General features: G+C 44.2%; 1 protein-coding gene across 1 annotated transcript in view; it reads right to left on the reverse strand.

Annotated features, from left to right (window-relative positions):
- Nucleotides 1-19,441, reverse strand: part of LOC131910692 (phosphatase and actin regulator 1-like) — a 140,554-nt gene that overhangs the window by 1,445 nt on the left and 119,668 nt on the right. The gene's annotated exons all lie outside the window — the stretch shown is intronic.

Consider the following 19,441-nt stretch of genomic DNA (forward strand, 5'->3'; position numbering starts at 1 on the left):
ACTTACTTCGTTAAACAAGCGAGTCTGTTAGCACAGGACTTGAAGTGTGCAGGTGGCTTTGCCTATTGGCAGACACTTCTTGATGCCATGTTTGGTCTCAGTGGCACAGAAATTTGAGTGAAGCCCCAGAATCTCTTCAGCTTTGTCCTTCATCAGTGCTGTCTTTTGAAAAACAGCGATGTGGTGATTACAGTGAAGAGGAGGAGGGAGATTCTCCAGGGAGAGGCTCCCTGCTTGCAGAACAAGATTGCACTGTGACCAGTGCTCAAGTATCAGACAGCAGCCCACACCCTGGATCCTTGAAATGGCACACCTGTGAAAATAGTCCTCCCTATGATCACCTATTTGTGATTAACCCTTCTTCCTCAAATCTGAGTTATTGGAGAGCAAGTATTGTGTGTGTGTGTGTGTGTGTGTGTGTGTGTGTGTGTGTGTATGTGTGTGTGTGTGTGTATGTGTGTGTGTGTATGTGTGTGTGTGTGTGTGTGTGTGTGTGTGTGTGTGTGCGTGTATACACAATGTGAACATAACAAAAATGAGTGATGTATTGGCACCAATGATGATTTTTGTTGAAGAAGAAATTCCAGGAATTTGGCACTGGGGAGGTGGCTCAGTGGAGAAAGAACTTGCCAGGTAAGAGTGAGGACTGGAGTTGAGATTCCCAACACTCAAGGAAATGCTAGGTGGGTGTGGCAGTCTGCCTGTAATTGCAATCAGAAGCCAGATACAAGCTCTGGACAAACTGGCTAGCTAGACCCCAGGGATCTGTGAGCTCTGAGTTAGACTGAGAGACCCTATCCCAATGAATAAGTTGGAGGGTGATCCAGGAAGACTCCCAACATCAGCCTTGGGACTCCACACACATGATCACACATATGCACACACCTGCATACATGTGTGCACACACATATGTGAACATGTATATACATCACACACAGAGATGCAAGGAAAAATAAAAGGAAACTCTTAAGTATTTAGCATCTAATTCTATTATAATCCGAAGTTCACTTTGTATTTGGCCTTTTAATGACAGTTTGTACTTATTTATAAATTTACAGAAAAGTGAAATAAAATCCTCTAATGCATAGCAGTCTGACAGTCACTGAAAAACAAAAGTGTACAGAGCAGTTCCCTGCCTCTGTGTTCTGGTGGTCAAGATGGGGGCATGTGTGTGGCAATGTACGTTGTGGCTATGTACATGGAAGCTGCATGTGGCCGGCCAGCGGGCAAAGGCATTTACATGTACTGCAATCTTATAAGACAGAATGAAAGGTTGTCTGAGCATGACCGTGTAGGAGGAAAGACAGGAAACATAAGAGAGAAATGAAGCCTGAGCACAATCCAAGACGCCACGTTCATCAGCCCTAGAGCTGAGCTACCTCTGCCCACTCTCAGTCTATCCCAGCTCTGAGGTCTGTAGGAGAAAGAGTTGCAGGTACTCGGACCATTCCTGAGAGTGCGGGGCACTGAGAAGTCACACTTCTTGGGACCTGGGGTTGGGGAGGCATTTCTTTGCCTCTTCCTAAAACTTGAAAAGGTCTTTGTGTTTAGCAAACACCTGATGTTCTTGCCTTGATGTATCAGAGAAGGAGTGTCAGGGAGATGGCTCTCCTGTGACAGCTGAGGGGATGGAGGTGAGTCCTCTCGTCACAGTACCTGGTTTCTATCACTGGGCAGTACATCACCAAGGTCACCATGCCTCCTGCTGGGTCAGTGTTCTTGAAATAAGTCCGTGAGGGCCTTGCAGGGGCTGCTGGAGCCATTTATCACCTCTTCTAGGGTGTGCATGGAGCTGTCCTGTTACTTGTGGAATGATGGAGTGCGTGTAAGCATCATAACACCAGCTCACACTCATCCACAACAGCCTTCCAAGTCTTTACAAGCACTGTTCTTCCATCAACCCCACTCCCCAAACCTCACAAGGAGTAGAGGAGCCAGGAAAGAATCCTATTTTGACAGTAGATGGGGATTTACTCTAACTGGGGGGTCCATAGTCCATACCGTGACAAGAGGCCCAATACTGCTCTCTTTAACAATTTTAATCATTTTCCTCTTTCTTTGATTACTGTGACTACTGCTTTGTCTGCTTATATTCTGACCCTTGATTTGTGAAAAGCACGTGACAACATTTCTTCCCAGGCTGCCCAGTCCTAGCACTTCTTCTGGGTGTTTTATATTAATTTTTGTTGGCTTGAGGTTATGACCATGTGATGAGACCCTCTTCCATAAGCCATGAGCAAAGCATTCGGGGACTTTGGGGACTTCTGTTCTTGGGTATGTTCAGTTTGTCTTGCCTTCTGTTGTGGGTACAGTTTTCCTTTTTGTCCCAAGTCACCCTGTTTCTCCCTCTCAATCTCTTTCCTTTTGTGTCTAAACGTCTTCTCTCTGGAACTATTTCTTCAGTTCTTTTCCCGTCGGGTTCTACCCTGCTTTTCAACTGTGGGTTTCCCGCATGTGTTCCTAGAGATTGGTCCTGGGCAGGTGGCAGGGCTCGCTCCTCTACACCACAAACACTCTTTTCACTTCAGATGTTCCCTGGAAGTGCAGTGAGTCTCCCACCCAGAGTCAAATGTTCTGTTCTCATACTTCATTCTCCTCGATGTCTCTGCATCACCTTATCACTGGGTTTTGTTTAGCATTCCTTTGGTCTTAGTCCCCTTTGCATTACTGTGATAAAATACCTGAGGGTGTATACTTTGTAAAGAAAAGAGGTTTATTTGATTCAAGATTGTAGTGTTTATAAAATTCAAGCATCATAGTGCTCCTATCTCATAAGGCTCCCTGACGATGTCATAACATGACAGAAGCAAAGAAAAAATGGCTATGTGTGGAAGGGGGCAGGATAGTTTACAATAACCTAGTCATATGAGAACTGCCCTGTACCTGTGAAAATGGCTAATCCCTTTGGAGGGAAGAGCACTCAGGACTTGATGCCTCCCATGACGTCCCACTTCTTAAAGATTCCAACAACTCTCAGTGGTACCATACTGCTGACCCATCTTCCAGCACACTCACCCAGGGACCAACCACACCCCAGGATAGCACAGAAGTCCTTGATCTTCAGGACAGTTTTAAGCCTTGGTTCTTTTCTTATCTTGACAATACCATTTCTCCTCTTTATTCGTCTCTTTTCTGTTTTGTGCACCACATAGATTACTAAGGGTTTGGGCTGTTACTGTTTGCTTTTATCACTTCTTATTCCCTGTCTACAACCCAAAACTACAGATTCAATTGCTCACACACTTAAGTGCATTTAAATTTATAACACTGACCACTACGTAATACCATTCAGTAGGATGCATGGAGTCTCATTATGCTCAAGACATTTATTTGCAAGCTGTGGAGATTGAGTTCCAAGCAGGACCAGTCCTTACTTTTCCTAGGAACAGGAAGGGATAACTTCCTCAGGATGATTAAGACAGGACAATAAACTGGAGAGCGATGGTGTTTGACCTGTCTTAGAGTGATCAGGCAAGGCTTCTCATAGGACGTGACATCTGAGCATAGCTCTGGGTAATCAGAAAGAACTAGCCATAGGCATATTGGTGGAAGAGCATCTCATGCTATCATTAGAGCTGTCTCCCTAGTCAGTATCACACATCACACTTGTCAAAAGAGCTCTTGTCCTCCAACTTCTTTGACCTACTAGCTATTGCCACCATCCCTGCAGGAACAGCTCCTCTGAAGCCTGCGTCAACATTCTCACAAAACAATAGTTGGAATGGTTTGAACTGATGTTTCGCCAAACGGTGATAGTATGGGGAAGTGGTGGGACAGTTACGAGGCAAATATATCACGGGACATCTGCTCTCATGAGAAGACTGATGCTACCTTGATGGAATGTTTGAGTTCTCGCTCTCAGGGGGCTGGTTCAGTTACTATGACAGTGATGACAAATCTAGGTTGTCCCTCCGTGTCTCAGCCAAAGCACTGGTGTGTCATCAGAGCCCGGCTCTTGCATTTGCCAGCCTCTCGACCCACGTGCCCAAATGACCTTTCTCTTCCTGAACAAGCCAGTCTCAGAGACACCAACACAGCAACAGGAAACAGGAAAAGCACCAATTCTCTCTTTCCTGACTTCTCTGCCTTTCCATTTCCAACCAGGCTGCTGCCCAATGTACATGGTTCTTTCCTGAAACCTGAGAGTATTTGGGAAAGTTCTCACAGTTCTTTCTCCCCCAACTCTGCACCCCTTCAGTGCAGATCCTGTCCTTGAGTCCTTACCTTAACAACCCATCCTTTGACCCACAGGTGGGTGAGTGGGTCACTCTGATAGCACCTGGCTTGTGCTTGGCATGTTACAAACAGGTATACAAAGGCACTATTAAGAGTACCATCTTGCCGGGAGGTGGTGGCGCATGCCTTTAATCCCAGCACTCGGGAGGCAGAGGCAGGTGGATCTCTGTGAGTTCGAGGCCAGCCTGGTCTCCAAAGCGAGTTCCAGGAAAGGAGCAAAGCGACACAGAGAAACCCTGTCTCAAAAAACTAAAAAAAAAAAAAAAAAAAAAAAAAAAAAAAAAAAAAAAAGAGTACCATCTTTAGGTGAAGGGACTGAGGCTTTGGTATCTCCCAGATCATGACCATTCAATGACAATTCTTTTCTATTTCCTAGCCTAGGCTTCTAATTTTCTTTTGAGTTACAATCACCTTTTCTTTCACTGCAGATTTTCTGGCTTTGCAGAACAAGTAGTCTGTTTTGCTACTTTGTATTTTCTCCCTCTCTCTATCCACAGTGCCTCTCCCTGCTCCTTTATTCAGGTCTTCCCTGACCTTTGCCATGCTTAGATCACAAAAAGTCATGTTGCATGTCCTAGGATAGATACTTTCGGCTCCTAATCATACATACATTGGTTTGGGTGGGGGCATGCCTCTCTTGTAGCAGACCGTGCTCTGAGTCAAAAGCATGCAGTGTTGAGATAATGTGAGGGATTGACTCTCACATGAATCTGGGCATCGTCTTGTGATTTCTGGGACATTACTTCATCGTCTATGTAACAGAGTTGATGATAATGATGACCTCCTTGGGCATGAGGTAAGCCTGGGGTATGGTAAACATTCAACACATGGATTTTTACATCTCTGCCCTGCATGGTATATAGGAGTAACATGGCTCCAAGGGATAGCCTTTCAATAGAGATCCAATCCAATCATCAGATAGTCTCCTGGCTATCACTAATGAGAAAGAGCACTCCTTACAAATGAGTGGACCGGATTCAGCCTTGTTAGTATTTGTGAAAGGGGCTGACATGCTGGAGTGGGGGTTGTGGAATCAAACTGCCGTGGTCAGATCCAAGCACATGGCCTTGAGGCTGCCTGGCCCTGCCATCCGCCAAGTGGACATAATACCTTCTGATCGGAGAGTTCATGTGGGGAACAAATAAGAGAATGAATGGAAAGTTCCTAAGATCCAGTAAACGCTGGCAGCTGAAAGGATTGCGTGTTGACATTGGCCTGCTCTCATGTCGTCTGTGATGGAGGTCCAGACCAGGTTTAAATCATGAAAGGAGGAAGGCAAGATAAGACCATGAGCCTGAGACTTCTGGAAGGTCCTGTATACCCCAGGAGAGTGGGCACAGGATGAAGAAAACACTCCAAGGAGGCTCTGAAGGTCATCTGCTGACCAGATTCACAGGGCTTCCTTGCTTGGGGCAACAGACTGGCAGGACAGTAGCCATATTTCCGGTCCACATTCTTTCTCAGTCTCCACATTCAGTTGGCAAAGTTCCCTCTTCTGCCAGGTCTATGTGCTTCTTGCCTGCTGCTCTGCCTCTGAGTTGGTTTAAAGTTACTGTTCACATTTCTCGCTCAGGTGACTGTCAGTCTCCCCACACCCTCCCTGCCTCCAGCAATGGCCTCTGTGGTCCCCTCTGTACTGGAGCAGACGTTTAAGAACTGCATTATACTACTGAAACTGTGTGCCATGTGCTGTATGTCCAGACTATGAGCAGCACCTACCTCCCCTCCATACTGTCGCTCTGTAGTCGACACAAGCAGAGCTGGGGAAGCTTCTAAATGGCTGGAAGACTGATTGCATGAACCCCCAATTCTAAGTCGGTACCCTGGAAATAGTTCATTTAATCCTAATGCTTCTTTATCCATTTCTTCCTCTACGCACCACAAAACATGATAAGATCTCATCAGAGATCTTCACTCCCTTAAAGTCTACCCAGCCTTGCATTTGATACACACTCAACAAAGGCCTTTTCTTTATCAGGCAGCCTGCCAAGTCTTTATGAGTCTTAGGTGGAAAGATATAATTTCAGCCTCAATGAGCAAGACTACTGTAGCTGGGAGAGCAGGAAATCTATCCCTGAGGTCTTCTAAGTTTTACGTGGGCAGGCACTAGCCTTTGCCTGTTATGAGATGGGTATGCTGGACATCCTCATCTGAGGAGACATTCCCACAGAATGGTGGAATTTCATGAGTAACACATGAAGTATGGGTTGTCTTGTGGTTACATGTGGGTTTTTCATTCTCCCTCAGAATAGCCTGAGAGACTCTGATACAAGCCACAGTTTCTTAGCATATTCTTCCTGCACCAGAAAGAATGAAACATTTCCATTAGTGCATAAGGACCCACCCAGGTCTCCACACTAGAGAAATCTCTCTCTGTTTGCATACGTGTAGTGTGTGTGTGTTTGTGTTTGTGTGTGTGTGTGTGTGTGTGTTTGTGTGTGTGTGTGTGTATGTATGTGTAGGGAGGAATGCTGTGTATGCACATGGAGGTCAGAGGAGGACAGCTCTGCCTTATTTCTGTGAGATGGAGTCCCTCACTGAACTTGGAATTCACTGTTTTGAATAGGGTGGTGGTTGGCAAGGCCCTAGTGATCCTCCCGTCCCTCTCTTCCCAGCACCGGGGTTACAGGTGTGCATAGATGCACCCAGCTTTTTGTCTGAGGATCCTCAGGTCCTCATGCTTATGCAGCAAGAATTTTCACCTACTGAGACATTTCCTCGGCCCCCATAACAGTGATTTGAGCCTGGAAAGCAGGGTAGGGATGCAACATCTTAGTGAGAATGGGCTGGGCAGTTAGTTCTCACTACTGTCCTTTGAGGAGTAGGTGGTAGAAGGTGATTTTGATTCATGGGGCAGCACAAGAAAAGCCAGGCAAGCTGACTCTTGGCTTTGAGTAACCTTGGGCGAACCCTCTAGATTCTGCTTTTCACAGAGCAGAACTCTCACTCAGTTCTTATTCCTGCCTGGTCCAGGGCTCACAGAGAAGCAAGAACTCTCTGGAGTCATGACGAAGAATAAACCTTTAGATTGACTGTACCGTGCACTCTGTGGGACACATTAGGTATAAAGTCTGTGTGTAACACTTCTCTGGATGGTCAGACCTCACATTCCTATCCATTTCCATTGACTCTAAAATGATATTCTTCTGAGGGCTATTGGTATCCACAGTGCCCTTTAAAGAGTGATCCTTTTTTTTTAAACTAAGTATTTGCTTATTGTTTACCTGAATTTATTTATTTATTTGATACAGCACCAGATTGTTCTTTGCCAAGAATAAATGCACTCAAACACCAGAGGACTTAAAAGTGTTCTCTTGAATTCAATGTCTGCCAAAACTAGTTAGTTCTAATCCTCTGTTTAAAAATAAAAATAAAAATAAAAAAAGGGAGGGCGAAGGCGTTCCCAACTCCAACTTTCACAATGACAGTTTGGAACATACAGAATGTACCTTAAGTCACTTGAGTGAGTGTTCTTATTTCTCTGTAATGCCACAAGGGTTCGGGGAATGGTAGGTGGAAATTGGCTTCTGGAACTACAGCTCATGGTGAAAACCCAGGGAATTGATTCTCTGAATGTTTGATGTAAACACCGTCTAGCTTGATACAACATTTGTAAACCTGTTTGATTACCGAATAGCTGTAGACAGAGGGATGTCAATGTTAATGGGTCAGTGGGGATTAGGCACATGGAAGAGTTGTGTGGCAACAACTAATCAAGAGATCTTTGGCTAAAAGGGATAGAGAAGAAGGCACAAAGCATGAGCAGCTTCTATTGTGACTATGATAAGTCTTGTTTGGAGGAAGAAGGATGCTTTTCACTGCTGTGACAGAATACCCCACAGAAGCAGGTTAGGGGATGAAGGGCTTATTTTGGCTCACAGTTTGAGGGTACATTCCATGGTGGTGATGAAGGAGGTGGCTGGCATTGCAGCCGTAGTCAGGAACCCCGATATTTAGTTTGCTTTCTCCTATTAACCCTTTAATTTAGTCTAGGACTCTAGTCATGAGATGGTCCCTTCTACATTCATGGTGAATCTCCATTGCCTTCCCAGACACCTCAGGCCTATCTCCTAAGTGAGTCTAGATCCAATTTGATGATCACCATTGAATTTTTCTGAGCATCAACATACCAGTTTTCTCTGCTTCCTGACTATGGATACAATATGGCTAACTACCTCATGTTCCTACACACATGCCTCCACCACCACGTTGTGAACTTCCATAAGCCCTTTCTTTCTTAAATTGATTTTTTTTTCAGATATTTTTGTCACAGCAAGGAAACTAACTTACACAAAAGGTAGGCATTTCTTCCGGTATACTGATAATTACACTGTTTTTAAAAGAGTGGGATGACTCATAACAGAAAGAAAACTAAAGACTTTAACACTCAAGAAGACAAGATAAGCCATTGGAAATAAACCAGCTTCTTAGCTGTTACTGGTCCAAGGATGCATGAGTGTCTGTTCACTCTTGGATGGAAGTGGAAGCAGGAGGAAGGTCTTCTGATGGCTGATGTACTCAGAGTGGAGATTTAATGTTCTTCTGTGAGCAATAGAAGCCAAACAGAAGAATGTATATGGGTGCGTGTCCACATGCATCATGTATGGGTAATGGCAGATGAACGTGAAGTACATGTTTCTAATGAAATTCCCATGCACTCAGCTTCCAGTGTATTTTCTGGATGACTGTAATTGTAAACGTCCCAAAGACTGAGATTTTCTAATAAAAATCAGCATACCAAATCCCTCTGCAAAGGGAGAGCTGATAAAAACCCCTCAGCAAAACATGTAATCACACATTAATGACTCTTCTTTGTAGAAGAATTGAATCAGGTTATACAACAACAATCTGGAAAAAAGAAGACTTAAAAAAAAAAACCCCAGAAGAAAAGCATCCCAAACAAGATGCACATTTCCTGTTGAATAATCTCTACTTGAAATTAGAGTGTCAGAGCGCTCTCTGAATTGACAGAGCATTGTGTTATCACACCCACGTGCACTGCGGCATTCTCTGACATCTTATTGAGGGGAATGTACTGCTAGCTTTGGGCCAATTAAGGATGCTGTTAGTGCAAGGGAAACACTGGTGGCTTTTATTTATTTGTTAATTTTGTCATGCCCCCTTTCAGCTACAGTGACCATTCAGCCAGCTAATTTGTTTCCTTCTTTTCATTCCCTGAAAAAAAAATCATACCAAGGACCTGTAGTAGGCATTTTGCCAAACATTGTTGTAGCAAGCCAATAATCAGACTACACAATGAGGTCTTGTGAAGCCATAAGCTAGTGACCTTGTAACCCGGGCACCAGGGGTGCAGAGGAGGACTTCAGAATTGTCGGTGAACTTGGGCACAGAGCCAAGGCACACTGCTCAAATTCATTGACTTTGCAATTGTGCATGAGCTTGGGAAAGACATGCATGAAGGCAGATCTCTCTTCTGCTTTGGGTTTCTGCTTATTTCCTGTCATGTGTCCTGGTGATGTTTTCAGTGATGATTATCAGAAGTTCCTGATAACTTATAAGTCTTGGTAGACTGTGGTTTACCTCCTGCCCTCCTTCCTGATTCATGTGCTCTGCCTCCCTTCCCTATGGTGCAGACTATCTCTAAGATATGTCTTTAGAGTCTGGGTTCAGCTATAAACACACACACACACACACACACACACACACACACACACACACACACACACACCCCAAAACAAAACAGAAACAAAAATCCAGGGAAAAGATGGTTATCGTTCTTTAAGAAGTTAATAAAGACATAGAAGAGTCAGAGGGTCATCTTGTGTACTGGTCAGGATGCAAACTCATTCCCAGCAAAGATGGCAATTGTAATGAGAACACTGTTGATGTAGCAGTGTGAAAGCAAGCTCTGCTATACAGACTGGTCCACACCTCTGCCCATACAGGAGCCATGGACCAGTTCCTCCCATTCAGAGATGACTAGATAACAGGATTCTGGCCCAATGAATGACTTGATGGATGCATAAGATAGCATTACTGGGAGATGGGAAAGGCGGGCGGTATGAGCTAGCTGGGTGACATCAGGGTGTGTCCTTGGGGCTCTATCTGTCCTGGACACTTCCTGTAGTCTTTTTCTCTGCTCCCTGGCTGCCATGATGCAAACTGCTTTGCCTTGACACACCTTCTTCGGCCCAATGGACTGTCATGTCTGAAATTATAATCCCTAGGGAGTCTTTCCTCTTTTAAGTTGTTTCATCAGGAATTGGTCACAGATACACAAAGGTGGCTAAAATGACATTATTTCATCTGTCACAGCTGGTGGCCAAACTATGTTACCCATCTTTGTATCCTGTATTTCTCTAGTTTGGTACCTGTACAACTCAGGGCCAGTGTCTGCTTGTTCATCTGCGACCTAATTCTACCCAGATGCCGTTTCTAGAGATGCCAGCTCACAGCCCCACAAAAAGAGAAATCTGAGTCCAGCTTTCCCTTCTCCTCTACCTCCCATCTACCTCCTTTCCCTCCCCTTTCTCTTCCTGCTTCTCTGTGCTACTATTTCTGAACCATTAGCTAAGTTTAAAATTTAGCAAACATTATAAACAATTGCGGGGACGGGAGGGAGGAGAGAAAAGCATTCTTCAAATTGGGCCCAGAGCCCAGGAACATGCAAGGGACCATGTATTTTCTTTGAAAGCTTTCTTTCAGTTCCACAACAGCAAGAAACAGAAAGGCTGGCTGAGCACCTCCAGCCCTTGACTCCCTAGCACACAAGCCTGCTGAAACATCTCCTGTCGGCCCATTGTTGAGAACTTGTTTGCAGTCACGGAGACCCAGCCTCTCTTCTCAGCAAGGGGACTTAGCTAACACTGCGCTTTCAGAGGGAAGCCAGAGGCCCCACTGAGGCTCTTTACCCTTGGTGAACAGAAGTGGTACATTTTGAATATGCCTTCTCAATTACTCCATCTCCGCCTGCAAAGATGCGGGGTGTGTGTGTGTGGGAGGAAGTAAGATTGAGCAGGCTGACTTTAGGTACCAATTCTTTCTGAGAGAAACAATAGCAGTGCTGAGCTGCAGGGGGACAATTCTGGAAAGTTTTGAGTTCTTCTGAGGAAGGAGGGAGCGGTGAGGGAGTTGCAGAATTGCCTGGAAATGCTTTCCTCAGCATGTGGGTGCAGGGCTGGGGAAAAGACAGAGGTAAATGAGACCATAGTTAGCTTTAAAACACAACCTCAATATTTCTCTGTATGTCCTTCTGTTGACTAGGAAGATCTCAGGTCCTGTGACACACGCAGCTGTTCACGTTTGTTCTGGATGGATGGCCACAACAAAGGTCCGAGGGTACAAGCCCAAGGACCACCAGCAGCTTGCATCTCTTAGGCACAACCAACGATGAAAACATTTAGCAATGTTTAGCATAATGGTTCTTCCCCAGAACTGTTTGGACTGCGGTTTGCTGAGAACCATGTCTATCAGAGACAGGAAACACAGTTGAGAGACCTATAGATATGCTTCTACTGTCACTGTCAATCACAGAGAGGGTCACCATGAGGCTTCTGCAGACAGTTCTGCTGGAGGCAGCCCCTTTGATGGAGATGAGGGACCAGGTGAGGCGGCAGGAGAAGACCAGCACAAGGGATTCAAATCTTTTTTCTTTCATGAACTTCATCTCTGGATCTTTTTGTTCTTTGGCAGGAACAAAACCATAAGTTTGTACAGATAGAAACACAAAGCATAATATCAAGCTCTCCAAACTCCCACTCCCAAATGTATCACTGAATCTAACAAAATGAAGGACACTTTTTGCAGGCAATGTCACTGTTTTGTAGGATCAAGAATGCAAACTTGTAATTTTACAGCTTTGCAATATACAGCAACTGAACAGTGCTAATTAATAAGCAGAGCATTAGAAGGTCTTTATCATGGGACTTTATTATAGATTTAGACTGTGGAGCAAATAGCAGCTACTGCCCATACTGACAGTGTACAAAGGTACCCACAAAAGAGAGCAAAAAGATGGAGGAATTTCAAATTAATAAGGCTTAGACAGGAGGGCTTGCATCCACATCTACTCATTAACTAGTTCTATGGTATCTAAGCAATGGCTGCATGCTGAAGTCTAGTCAGAAGACAGCAGGTATATTCTTGCCAATATCTGTCCAAGCAACTCATCAATATCGAAGGATGTTTCTAGGTTCCCATGATGCTACAGTTGTCAGGGCCACTTGTCAATCTGAATCAGCAGTGTTGTGACATTGATATAACATTGATATTGTTATAACAGTGATAAATAACGTCACTATCCCTTCTCCCCTGCCACACCAGGTCACTGTCTTATCCCAGGGTGGCCAACTATCCTGGTTTACCAAGGACTTGGGGATCTCTTGGGAAGGGGAGCTTTCAGGTTTAAAAGGAATCTGGTCACCCTGTCTCTTGTCTCCTCTCCTCCTGTCCCTCACATCTTGCCCTTGGCTATCAGTAACTAGCATTCATTCACCAAGCTCAGCTATATAGACAGAGCTGAAGAACATTTAATTGGTGACACACAGAGAAGAAAATCAAGAACAAAGAATGAAGTTGATTATAAATGCTAGGCTGTAAAAACAACAACAACCACGAATCCTCTTTGCTACTGAGAAATTCCTCAGTGGAACCTGAACTGTGTGCTAGCCTAGTCTCCATGCTTACCTCATTCGAAAACTTCTGAATTGTTCAAGAGGACAAAGTAGCCCAAATAACAGCTTCTTAGAATTTATGACTCACCGCTGGGGTGAGAGTTCTCATTGAATTACAAGGAGTTTGCAGGAGGCTCAATGTTACCAGAGAAGATGTTTGAAATGAAAATTTCCAGACTACATCCAAGACCAGACAAATTAGAGACTCTGGGTCGGGGGACGACACCCATCTCTGCTTGTTCCACCTCTCCAGGGGATGCTGGCATACACAGCAAAATTTGAGAACTACTGGATGAAGACACTCACATTTTCTCTACCCCATTTGTGACCAACACCCTCTCCTACTACTCCTTATCCAAGTGAGGTGGTGGAGGGTTGGGGTTCCCACCAACAGCAAATGTTGCACATAGTGCCAGATTCAAGATCCTTCCTCTTTATCTATGCAACACAGTGGTCTCCTCCGTGATTCCCACTTAGCCCTGCTATCTACTCATGAGCTAATAACGATTATGAATTGGCACAGGACTTCATTGACTTGGCCCTCTGCTCGGGGTTACTACTACAACTATGCAAAAATTACCTGGAGTTTTCCATTTATTTTAGCATCATGCCAAAGATATTTTATTCCTTTAAAAGCTGGGAAAGCATAAATTTTATGAGGAGGATAAGTACCACATGAATCATCCATTATCACAAAATGAAATCATCATTACTCAAACTCTCAAACTGGATTTTATGAGCACCATTTAAACAACTTTCCTAAGGATTCATTTACAAGATCTGTCTATTTGTGGTCAGGCAGGACTTGGGGCTATTGGCTTCTGACTGGGAAAAACTCATTCAGATCATTTCACATAGTCCCATGTCATTGCCTTTCTGCCAATCTACCCAAAAACACCAGTCATTTCAAAATTACAGTGTTATGCTCTGAATGTTCTTTTGATGAAGCCCTGGCTCCTGATGGGATGGAATTGGAGTGGTCCTTTGGCAGATAATTACATTTAGATGAGATTGGGAGAGTGGGATCTCTGTGATTAGATCAGGCTCCTTCTAGAATGAAAAAGAAACCAGAGTTTACTGTTTCCATCACATAAAAGCACAGAGAAGATCATGGTCTGCCAGCCGGGAAGGAGGCTTTTGGGGCAAGGGGAAATCAGCACCTGACTGTGGGCTTTCAACTCCAAAACTATGTGGGAAAAGTCCTTGTTTGAGCAAATCTGTGTGGTATTTTGTTGTATTTCAAACAAATATACATAGTGAATACTCCAAATTTGTAACTTGACTGCCTAGTCCACGTGTGGGTTAATGATCCCTACAGTGGTAAAATTTTAGACTCATTAAGACCTTCCATGGATTACTATAAATAGCTATGAGCATCCTCATTTAAAGGTTGAAAACTGGGGTTCTAGGAGGCTTAATATCTTGGTTGGTGACACGACTCATTAGGAGTACCTCTGAGGTAGAATTCCTATCTTCCAGTTCTCTTGACAAAATGTGGTTATTTTGACAGCACCAGTGTCTCCAGGGGTGCTAGACTGCCATATAGAATCTGTCTGGTACAAGGTTGTTTGTCCAGGTGAAATTACTAGAGTTAATTACTAATAGAAAGTACATAGTGTTCTTGGATCCAAGGAGTCCTTCCATTGTTCTGACACATTAGGTTAGATGGGACCTTTACAAATGATTTTCTTCCTTGTCTCTAGACACTGTTGCTTCAAAAGGCACAGTGCACGATGCTCTCTGCAGCACCCACTCATAAATCAGATGTTGGTCTGAATCCCATTCAATTCCCAATAGCCAAGTTGGTGATAATTTGCAACTGCTGTTCTTTTCCTGTCTGGGGCTTGAAGGTGAAGGGAGGGTGGTTCTCCACATAAGCACCATCATGCGAATAATCTCACATGGGTCAGTGACCCTGAAGAGAATGGACAAGGGTGGTGCTTCCCCATTCCTCAGGGCCTTCCACTCTGGCACTTTCTAGCAGACATGGGTTACGATACCAGAGTTATTTCTTCGTGATGACTCATTGGGATGCATTGGCTTGGAGCATTGCTACTGTGGCTTCAGAGATGTAAGACTCACCAACACTGGTCAGACGCACTCTCCTGCCTGCATCCCAAGACGAGTGTTCACACCTGGGATGCTGAGACTGGCTGCTTCACAGAATCTGCACACAAACCTCTGTTCCTCCATCTGCTTCCTCACGAATACCCCTGTATTATGTTAGAAGTCATGCCGAATAAGATTCCATTGTGTATATGTACCATATGTTCATTATCTATTCTTCTGATAGACACCCCAGCTGACTCTGCTTCCTAGTGATCCTGAGTAGAGTTTGTGTAATAGATCAGCAGTGACTTAAAAAAAAAATCTATTTGTTTATTTTATGTATATGAGTGCTCTATCTGCATGTATACATTTATCACAGAAGAGAGCATCAGATCCCACTATAGATGATGGTGAGCTACCATGCTGTTGCTGGGAATTGAACTCAGGACCTCTGGAAGAACAGCCAGAGCTCTTACCTACTGAGCCATCTCTCTGGGCCCCTCAACAGTGACTCTGGCAGCTGTTGAATAAACATGGAAAAACAGTACACATAGGAAACCCTTAACTTACAGACTAGAAGCTTTCCAGAAATTCAGTAATGTCCTGGTGATGGTGGTGACTTCTAGCTTTAAAATTACTTTTCAAAGTTTTTCTTGGATATATTTTTTGTGGATTTTGAGCTGACCCCTACTGTCCTTGGCTTTATATCCTTGTCCAAACTGGTTTATGATGGTGATTGAACACAACGTTTCTGAGCAAGGGTACAGAGGAATGGCTGCTGAGACAAAATCCATGACCAAGAGTAGATTGAGTAGCTTTCATGGGTTAAGCAGCTGTGTGTGCAGTGGCTTCACTCATGGCTCCAAGACTGAACTTTGTATACCTGGTTGTAGAGGTGTATTTGTTGTAAACAATAAAAAGGGGGCTGAGGAGATGGCCCAAATGGGTAGAGTCCTTCTTATAAAAGCATGAGACCTGAGTTTGGAACCCTGGAACCATGTACATCTGGACATGGTGGTATGCATGTGTCATCCCAGCACTACAGCGGTAAGATGGGAGACAGACAGGAATCCCTGGAAGTTTTCTGGCCAGATAGCCTGGCTTACTATGTAGTCCGGGTTGGCCTTTAACCTGTGCTCATCATGTTTCCAAATGTGGGATTACAGGCCTGCACCAACATGTGTCCATCTCCAAACTTAGTCCCAGTCTAGGAAGGACACAGAGAATGTGTTTTCACTGTCACTATTGCTATGCTGGCAGAGGAGAAGTTGAGGTCCAATGCCCTTGAATGGGGTGGATTTGTCTCTAGGTTAACAAATTAGCCTTGGGGTTTATATACTTTAGCTTTCTCAGAGTATAACAAACACATGTTGGCTTCCCCATCTGACCCAGACCAAAGAGGATTTCTAAGGCTGGAACACTAAAAATCACACATAGGGGCCGGGGAGATGGATCTTCTTTAAGAACACTGCTGTGTAAGCATGAGAACTGGAGTCCAGATCCCCACTACTCACCTAACAAAGGGCTGGCCATGGCTGTGGTAACCCGTGACGTCAGTGGGTGAAGAGGGAGGAAGGAAGGGAGCAAGCTGGGGCTTGCTGGCCAGAGAGCCTAGGGGAAACCTACGATTATTCTTCTAAAGGAATAGAGCAACGACATGGCTTCTAATGACTTAGTGCTATACCTATAAATCAATGCCTCATTAAATCCCCAAGAAAGAAGCTTCTCCTTGCAGTAGAGGAGAATTAACAAATTAACACACAGACCCACAACCAGACAGTGTGCAGATAGGAAAGACTTAGGAGCACTCAGTCCTTTGGAGTACCCTGCCAAAGAGGAGATTGTATCATTTCTTTTTTAAAAATTTTATTGTGTGTGTGTGTACAGATGTGTGTGGGGGGGAAGGAGGAAGGGAAATAGAGAGAAGGAGGGAGGGAGGGAGGAAGGGAAGGAGGGAGGGAGGGAGGGAGGGAGAGAGAGAGAGAGAGAGAGAGAGAGAGAGAGAGAGAGAGAGAGAGAGAGAGAGAGAGAGGACATTATGTTTCTCCTTCTACCATGTGGGTCCCAGTTGTCAAACTCAGGTCATCAGGTATGGTGCTACCAACTGAGCAATCTTACTGGCCCAGTACTTTTCTTTTTTAGATAACTCAAGAGTAAGGTTTTGAAATGAAACCTCAGAACAATTTGTTGGCCCTGAGACGACAGGGCTGTTGGTTGAGTTCAGGTTATCAAAGCAGTTCTACCACTGGTCTATCTAAAATTCTGCCCCATTGGTCTTCTGGGTAAAGAGCTTTTGCCTGTGACTGTTAGTAATGAAGTCCATATGCTCTGAGCTATGGTGTTCCAGAATGAAGAGAACCAAGAATTCACTGTGAGCCACTGTGCTGGGAAGTCACCTGTGGGATAAATCCTTCACTGCTGTCCTGCTCTCCTACTATTTTTAGATTCTGAGTCAAATCTTTAAAAAGTAGATAATCAGAAAGTCCCTGGAGAAAACCCATCCATCATAGACTGACACTTGCAAGTTCACCAGCAAGCATTCTACCACATGGACAAGAATAAGAAAAACACTGCCAAGGTGCACACCTTCTTGGACACAATAGTTCAACCACAAACATGTCCATTAGCCTAGCCTACTATCCTATATCTGAGGGGAGGAAATAAAAAAAGCACATTTCTAAGAAAAAGTAGCCTTTTTTTTTTTATTTAGGAAATTGAATTTTTTTTTTTGGAGAGTCTCACTTTGCAGCCTAGGCTGGCTGAGAACACTTGATCCTTTTGTCTCTGCCTCTTGAGTGGAGGAAGCCTTTTTCACCATGATGGCTTGACCATCTGGAAGATGGCAGACCATTTCACACTGCAGGGAATACTGTGGTTCATGAATATAATTGTTATCATTGCTGGCAAAGCCAGATCAATCCCAGCCTCACCAGCTCTGTCCAGCCATGCAATCAGAACATCAGCAACATTTGAGCACCTACTATTGCTTCTTCTCTTCACATGGCATCTGTCCACCTTCTAAACCTTGCCTTCCTACTGGCAGTCCTGCCTGTCAGCTGCCATTGCTGTGTGATCCCTCTCCTGCCTTTTCCTGCACACCTGGCCATCGCCCATGTCTCTACAGAGTTTTCTGCCTGTGTCCCTTCTCTATGGGGGACTTCAGAATACTCTGTGTCCTCTTTATCAGCCACCTCTCAGGTCACCACTGCACCCAGCATGAGTGTGTGTTTGTACAAGGAGGAACTGACTCACTGAATCACCTGATAACTCCAATGTTATCACTCTTTACGGACTGTCCATTAAGTCTCGCAGAACTACCTGCAATGTGGCCAGACTTTCCTAATTGGCTCATGCTCTCACATACACTTAGGGAGCTCCTATGACAGCTCAAACTCAGTTTTCCTCACCATCACTCTCGAGACTTCCAGCTGGGGAGAAGGGGCATCTGCCTCACCTATGCAAGCACCATCTGCAAAGTCATTTGACTTGTAGCTAAGGAGAACATCGCCTGTCTTTGCAACCCTAGCTGGAACAATCACTGGCAATTAGAGGCAATCAGATTAAATGTGCTTTGAGAAGTAAATGCAACAGGAAACAAAAAAAAAGCTTTATTTCTTTTGCATTTTAGTAGTTATAATGAAGCTTCTATGATTTTCAGCTGTTAGTCCAGAAAGTTAGAGTAATGAGAGAGAGAGAGAGAGAGAGAGAGAGAGAGAGAGAGAGAGAGAGAGAGAGAGAGAGAGAGAGAACACTCCAGCTGCTGCTTTTGGATTGAGGTGGAGGATTTCTTTCTCTGGGGGATGTCCTTATTGTTCTCTGACAGCAGAAAGCCATTTGAAAATAGTTGAGAACAAGAAACCTCATTTCTGCTCAAATACCCATGTCTTGTTTTCAATGTGATCAGTTACACTGAAATGTTTATCAGTGAAGTGGAAGAGAAAGCTATTAAATGTCATTTAAAATGAGATTGTCTGCAGGCACATTGCAAGCCCATTGTCTTGAGAAACCTTTTATCAAACACTCTCTCCCTTTTCTGTGCTTACATTTCCAAACAAAAGCATTGGCCCTTTGCACCAGATTTTTCGTTGAAAGGAGACAGGTGCCTTGATTCTTTCCAGTGGCACCTCAAGAAGCTTGGGAAAAGCAGAAAGTAGAAGAAGAAAAGGGAGCCAACCCCTATGCATATCTAAGTTAATGCAAAAATCTTGTCTATTTGATATTTATATAGTTCATGTGCAAGAACACAGAGAAAATGGACACATTTTGATCTTCCATCAATGGATGGCCATTTCTGATATATTAGAGATAAAGATGGTGTCGTAGTTACTATTCTGTTGCTGTGAAGAGATGCCATGGCCACAGCAACTCTTATAAAATAAAAAATTTAATTGGAGCTTGCTTACAGTTTCAGAGGTTTAGTCCTTTATCATCATGATGGTGGCATGCAGGTGGACATGGTTCTGGAGAACTAACTGAGAGTTCTACATCCTGATCCATAGACATAGACAGAGAGGGGGGAGAGG

The sequence above is a fragment of the Peromyscus eremicus genome, chromosome 5 (assembly GCF_949786415.1).
Source record: "Peromyscus eremicus chromosome 5, PerEre_H2_v1, whole genome shotgun sequence".
NCBI lineage: Eukaryota > Metazoa > Chordata > Mammalia > Rodentia > Cricetidae > Peromyscus > Peromyscus eremicus.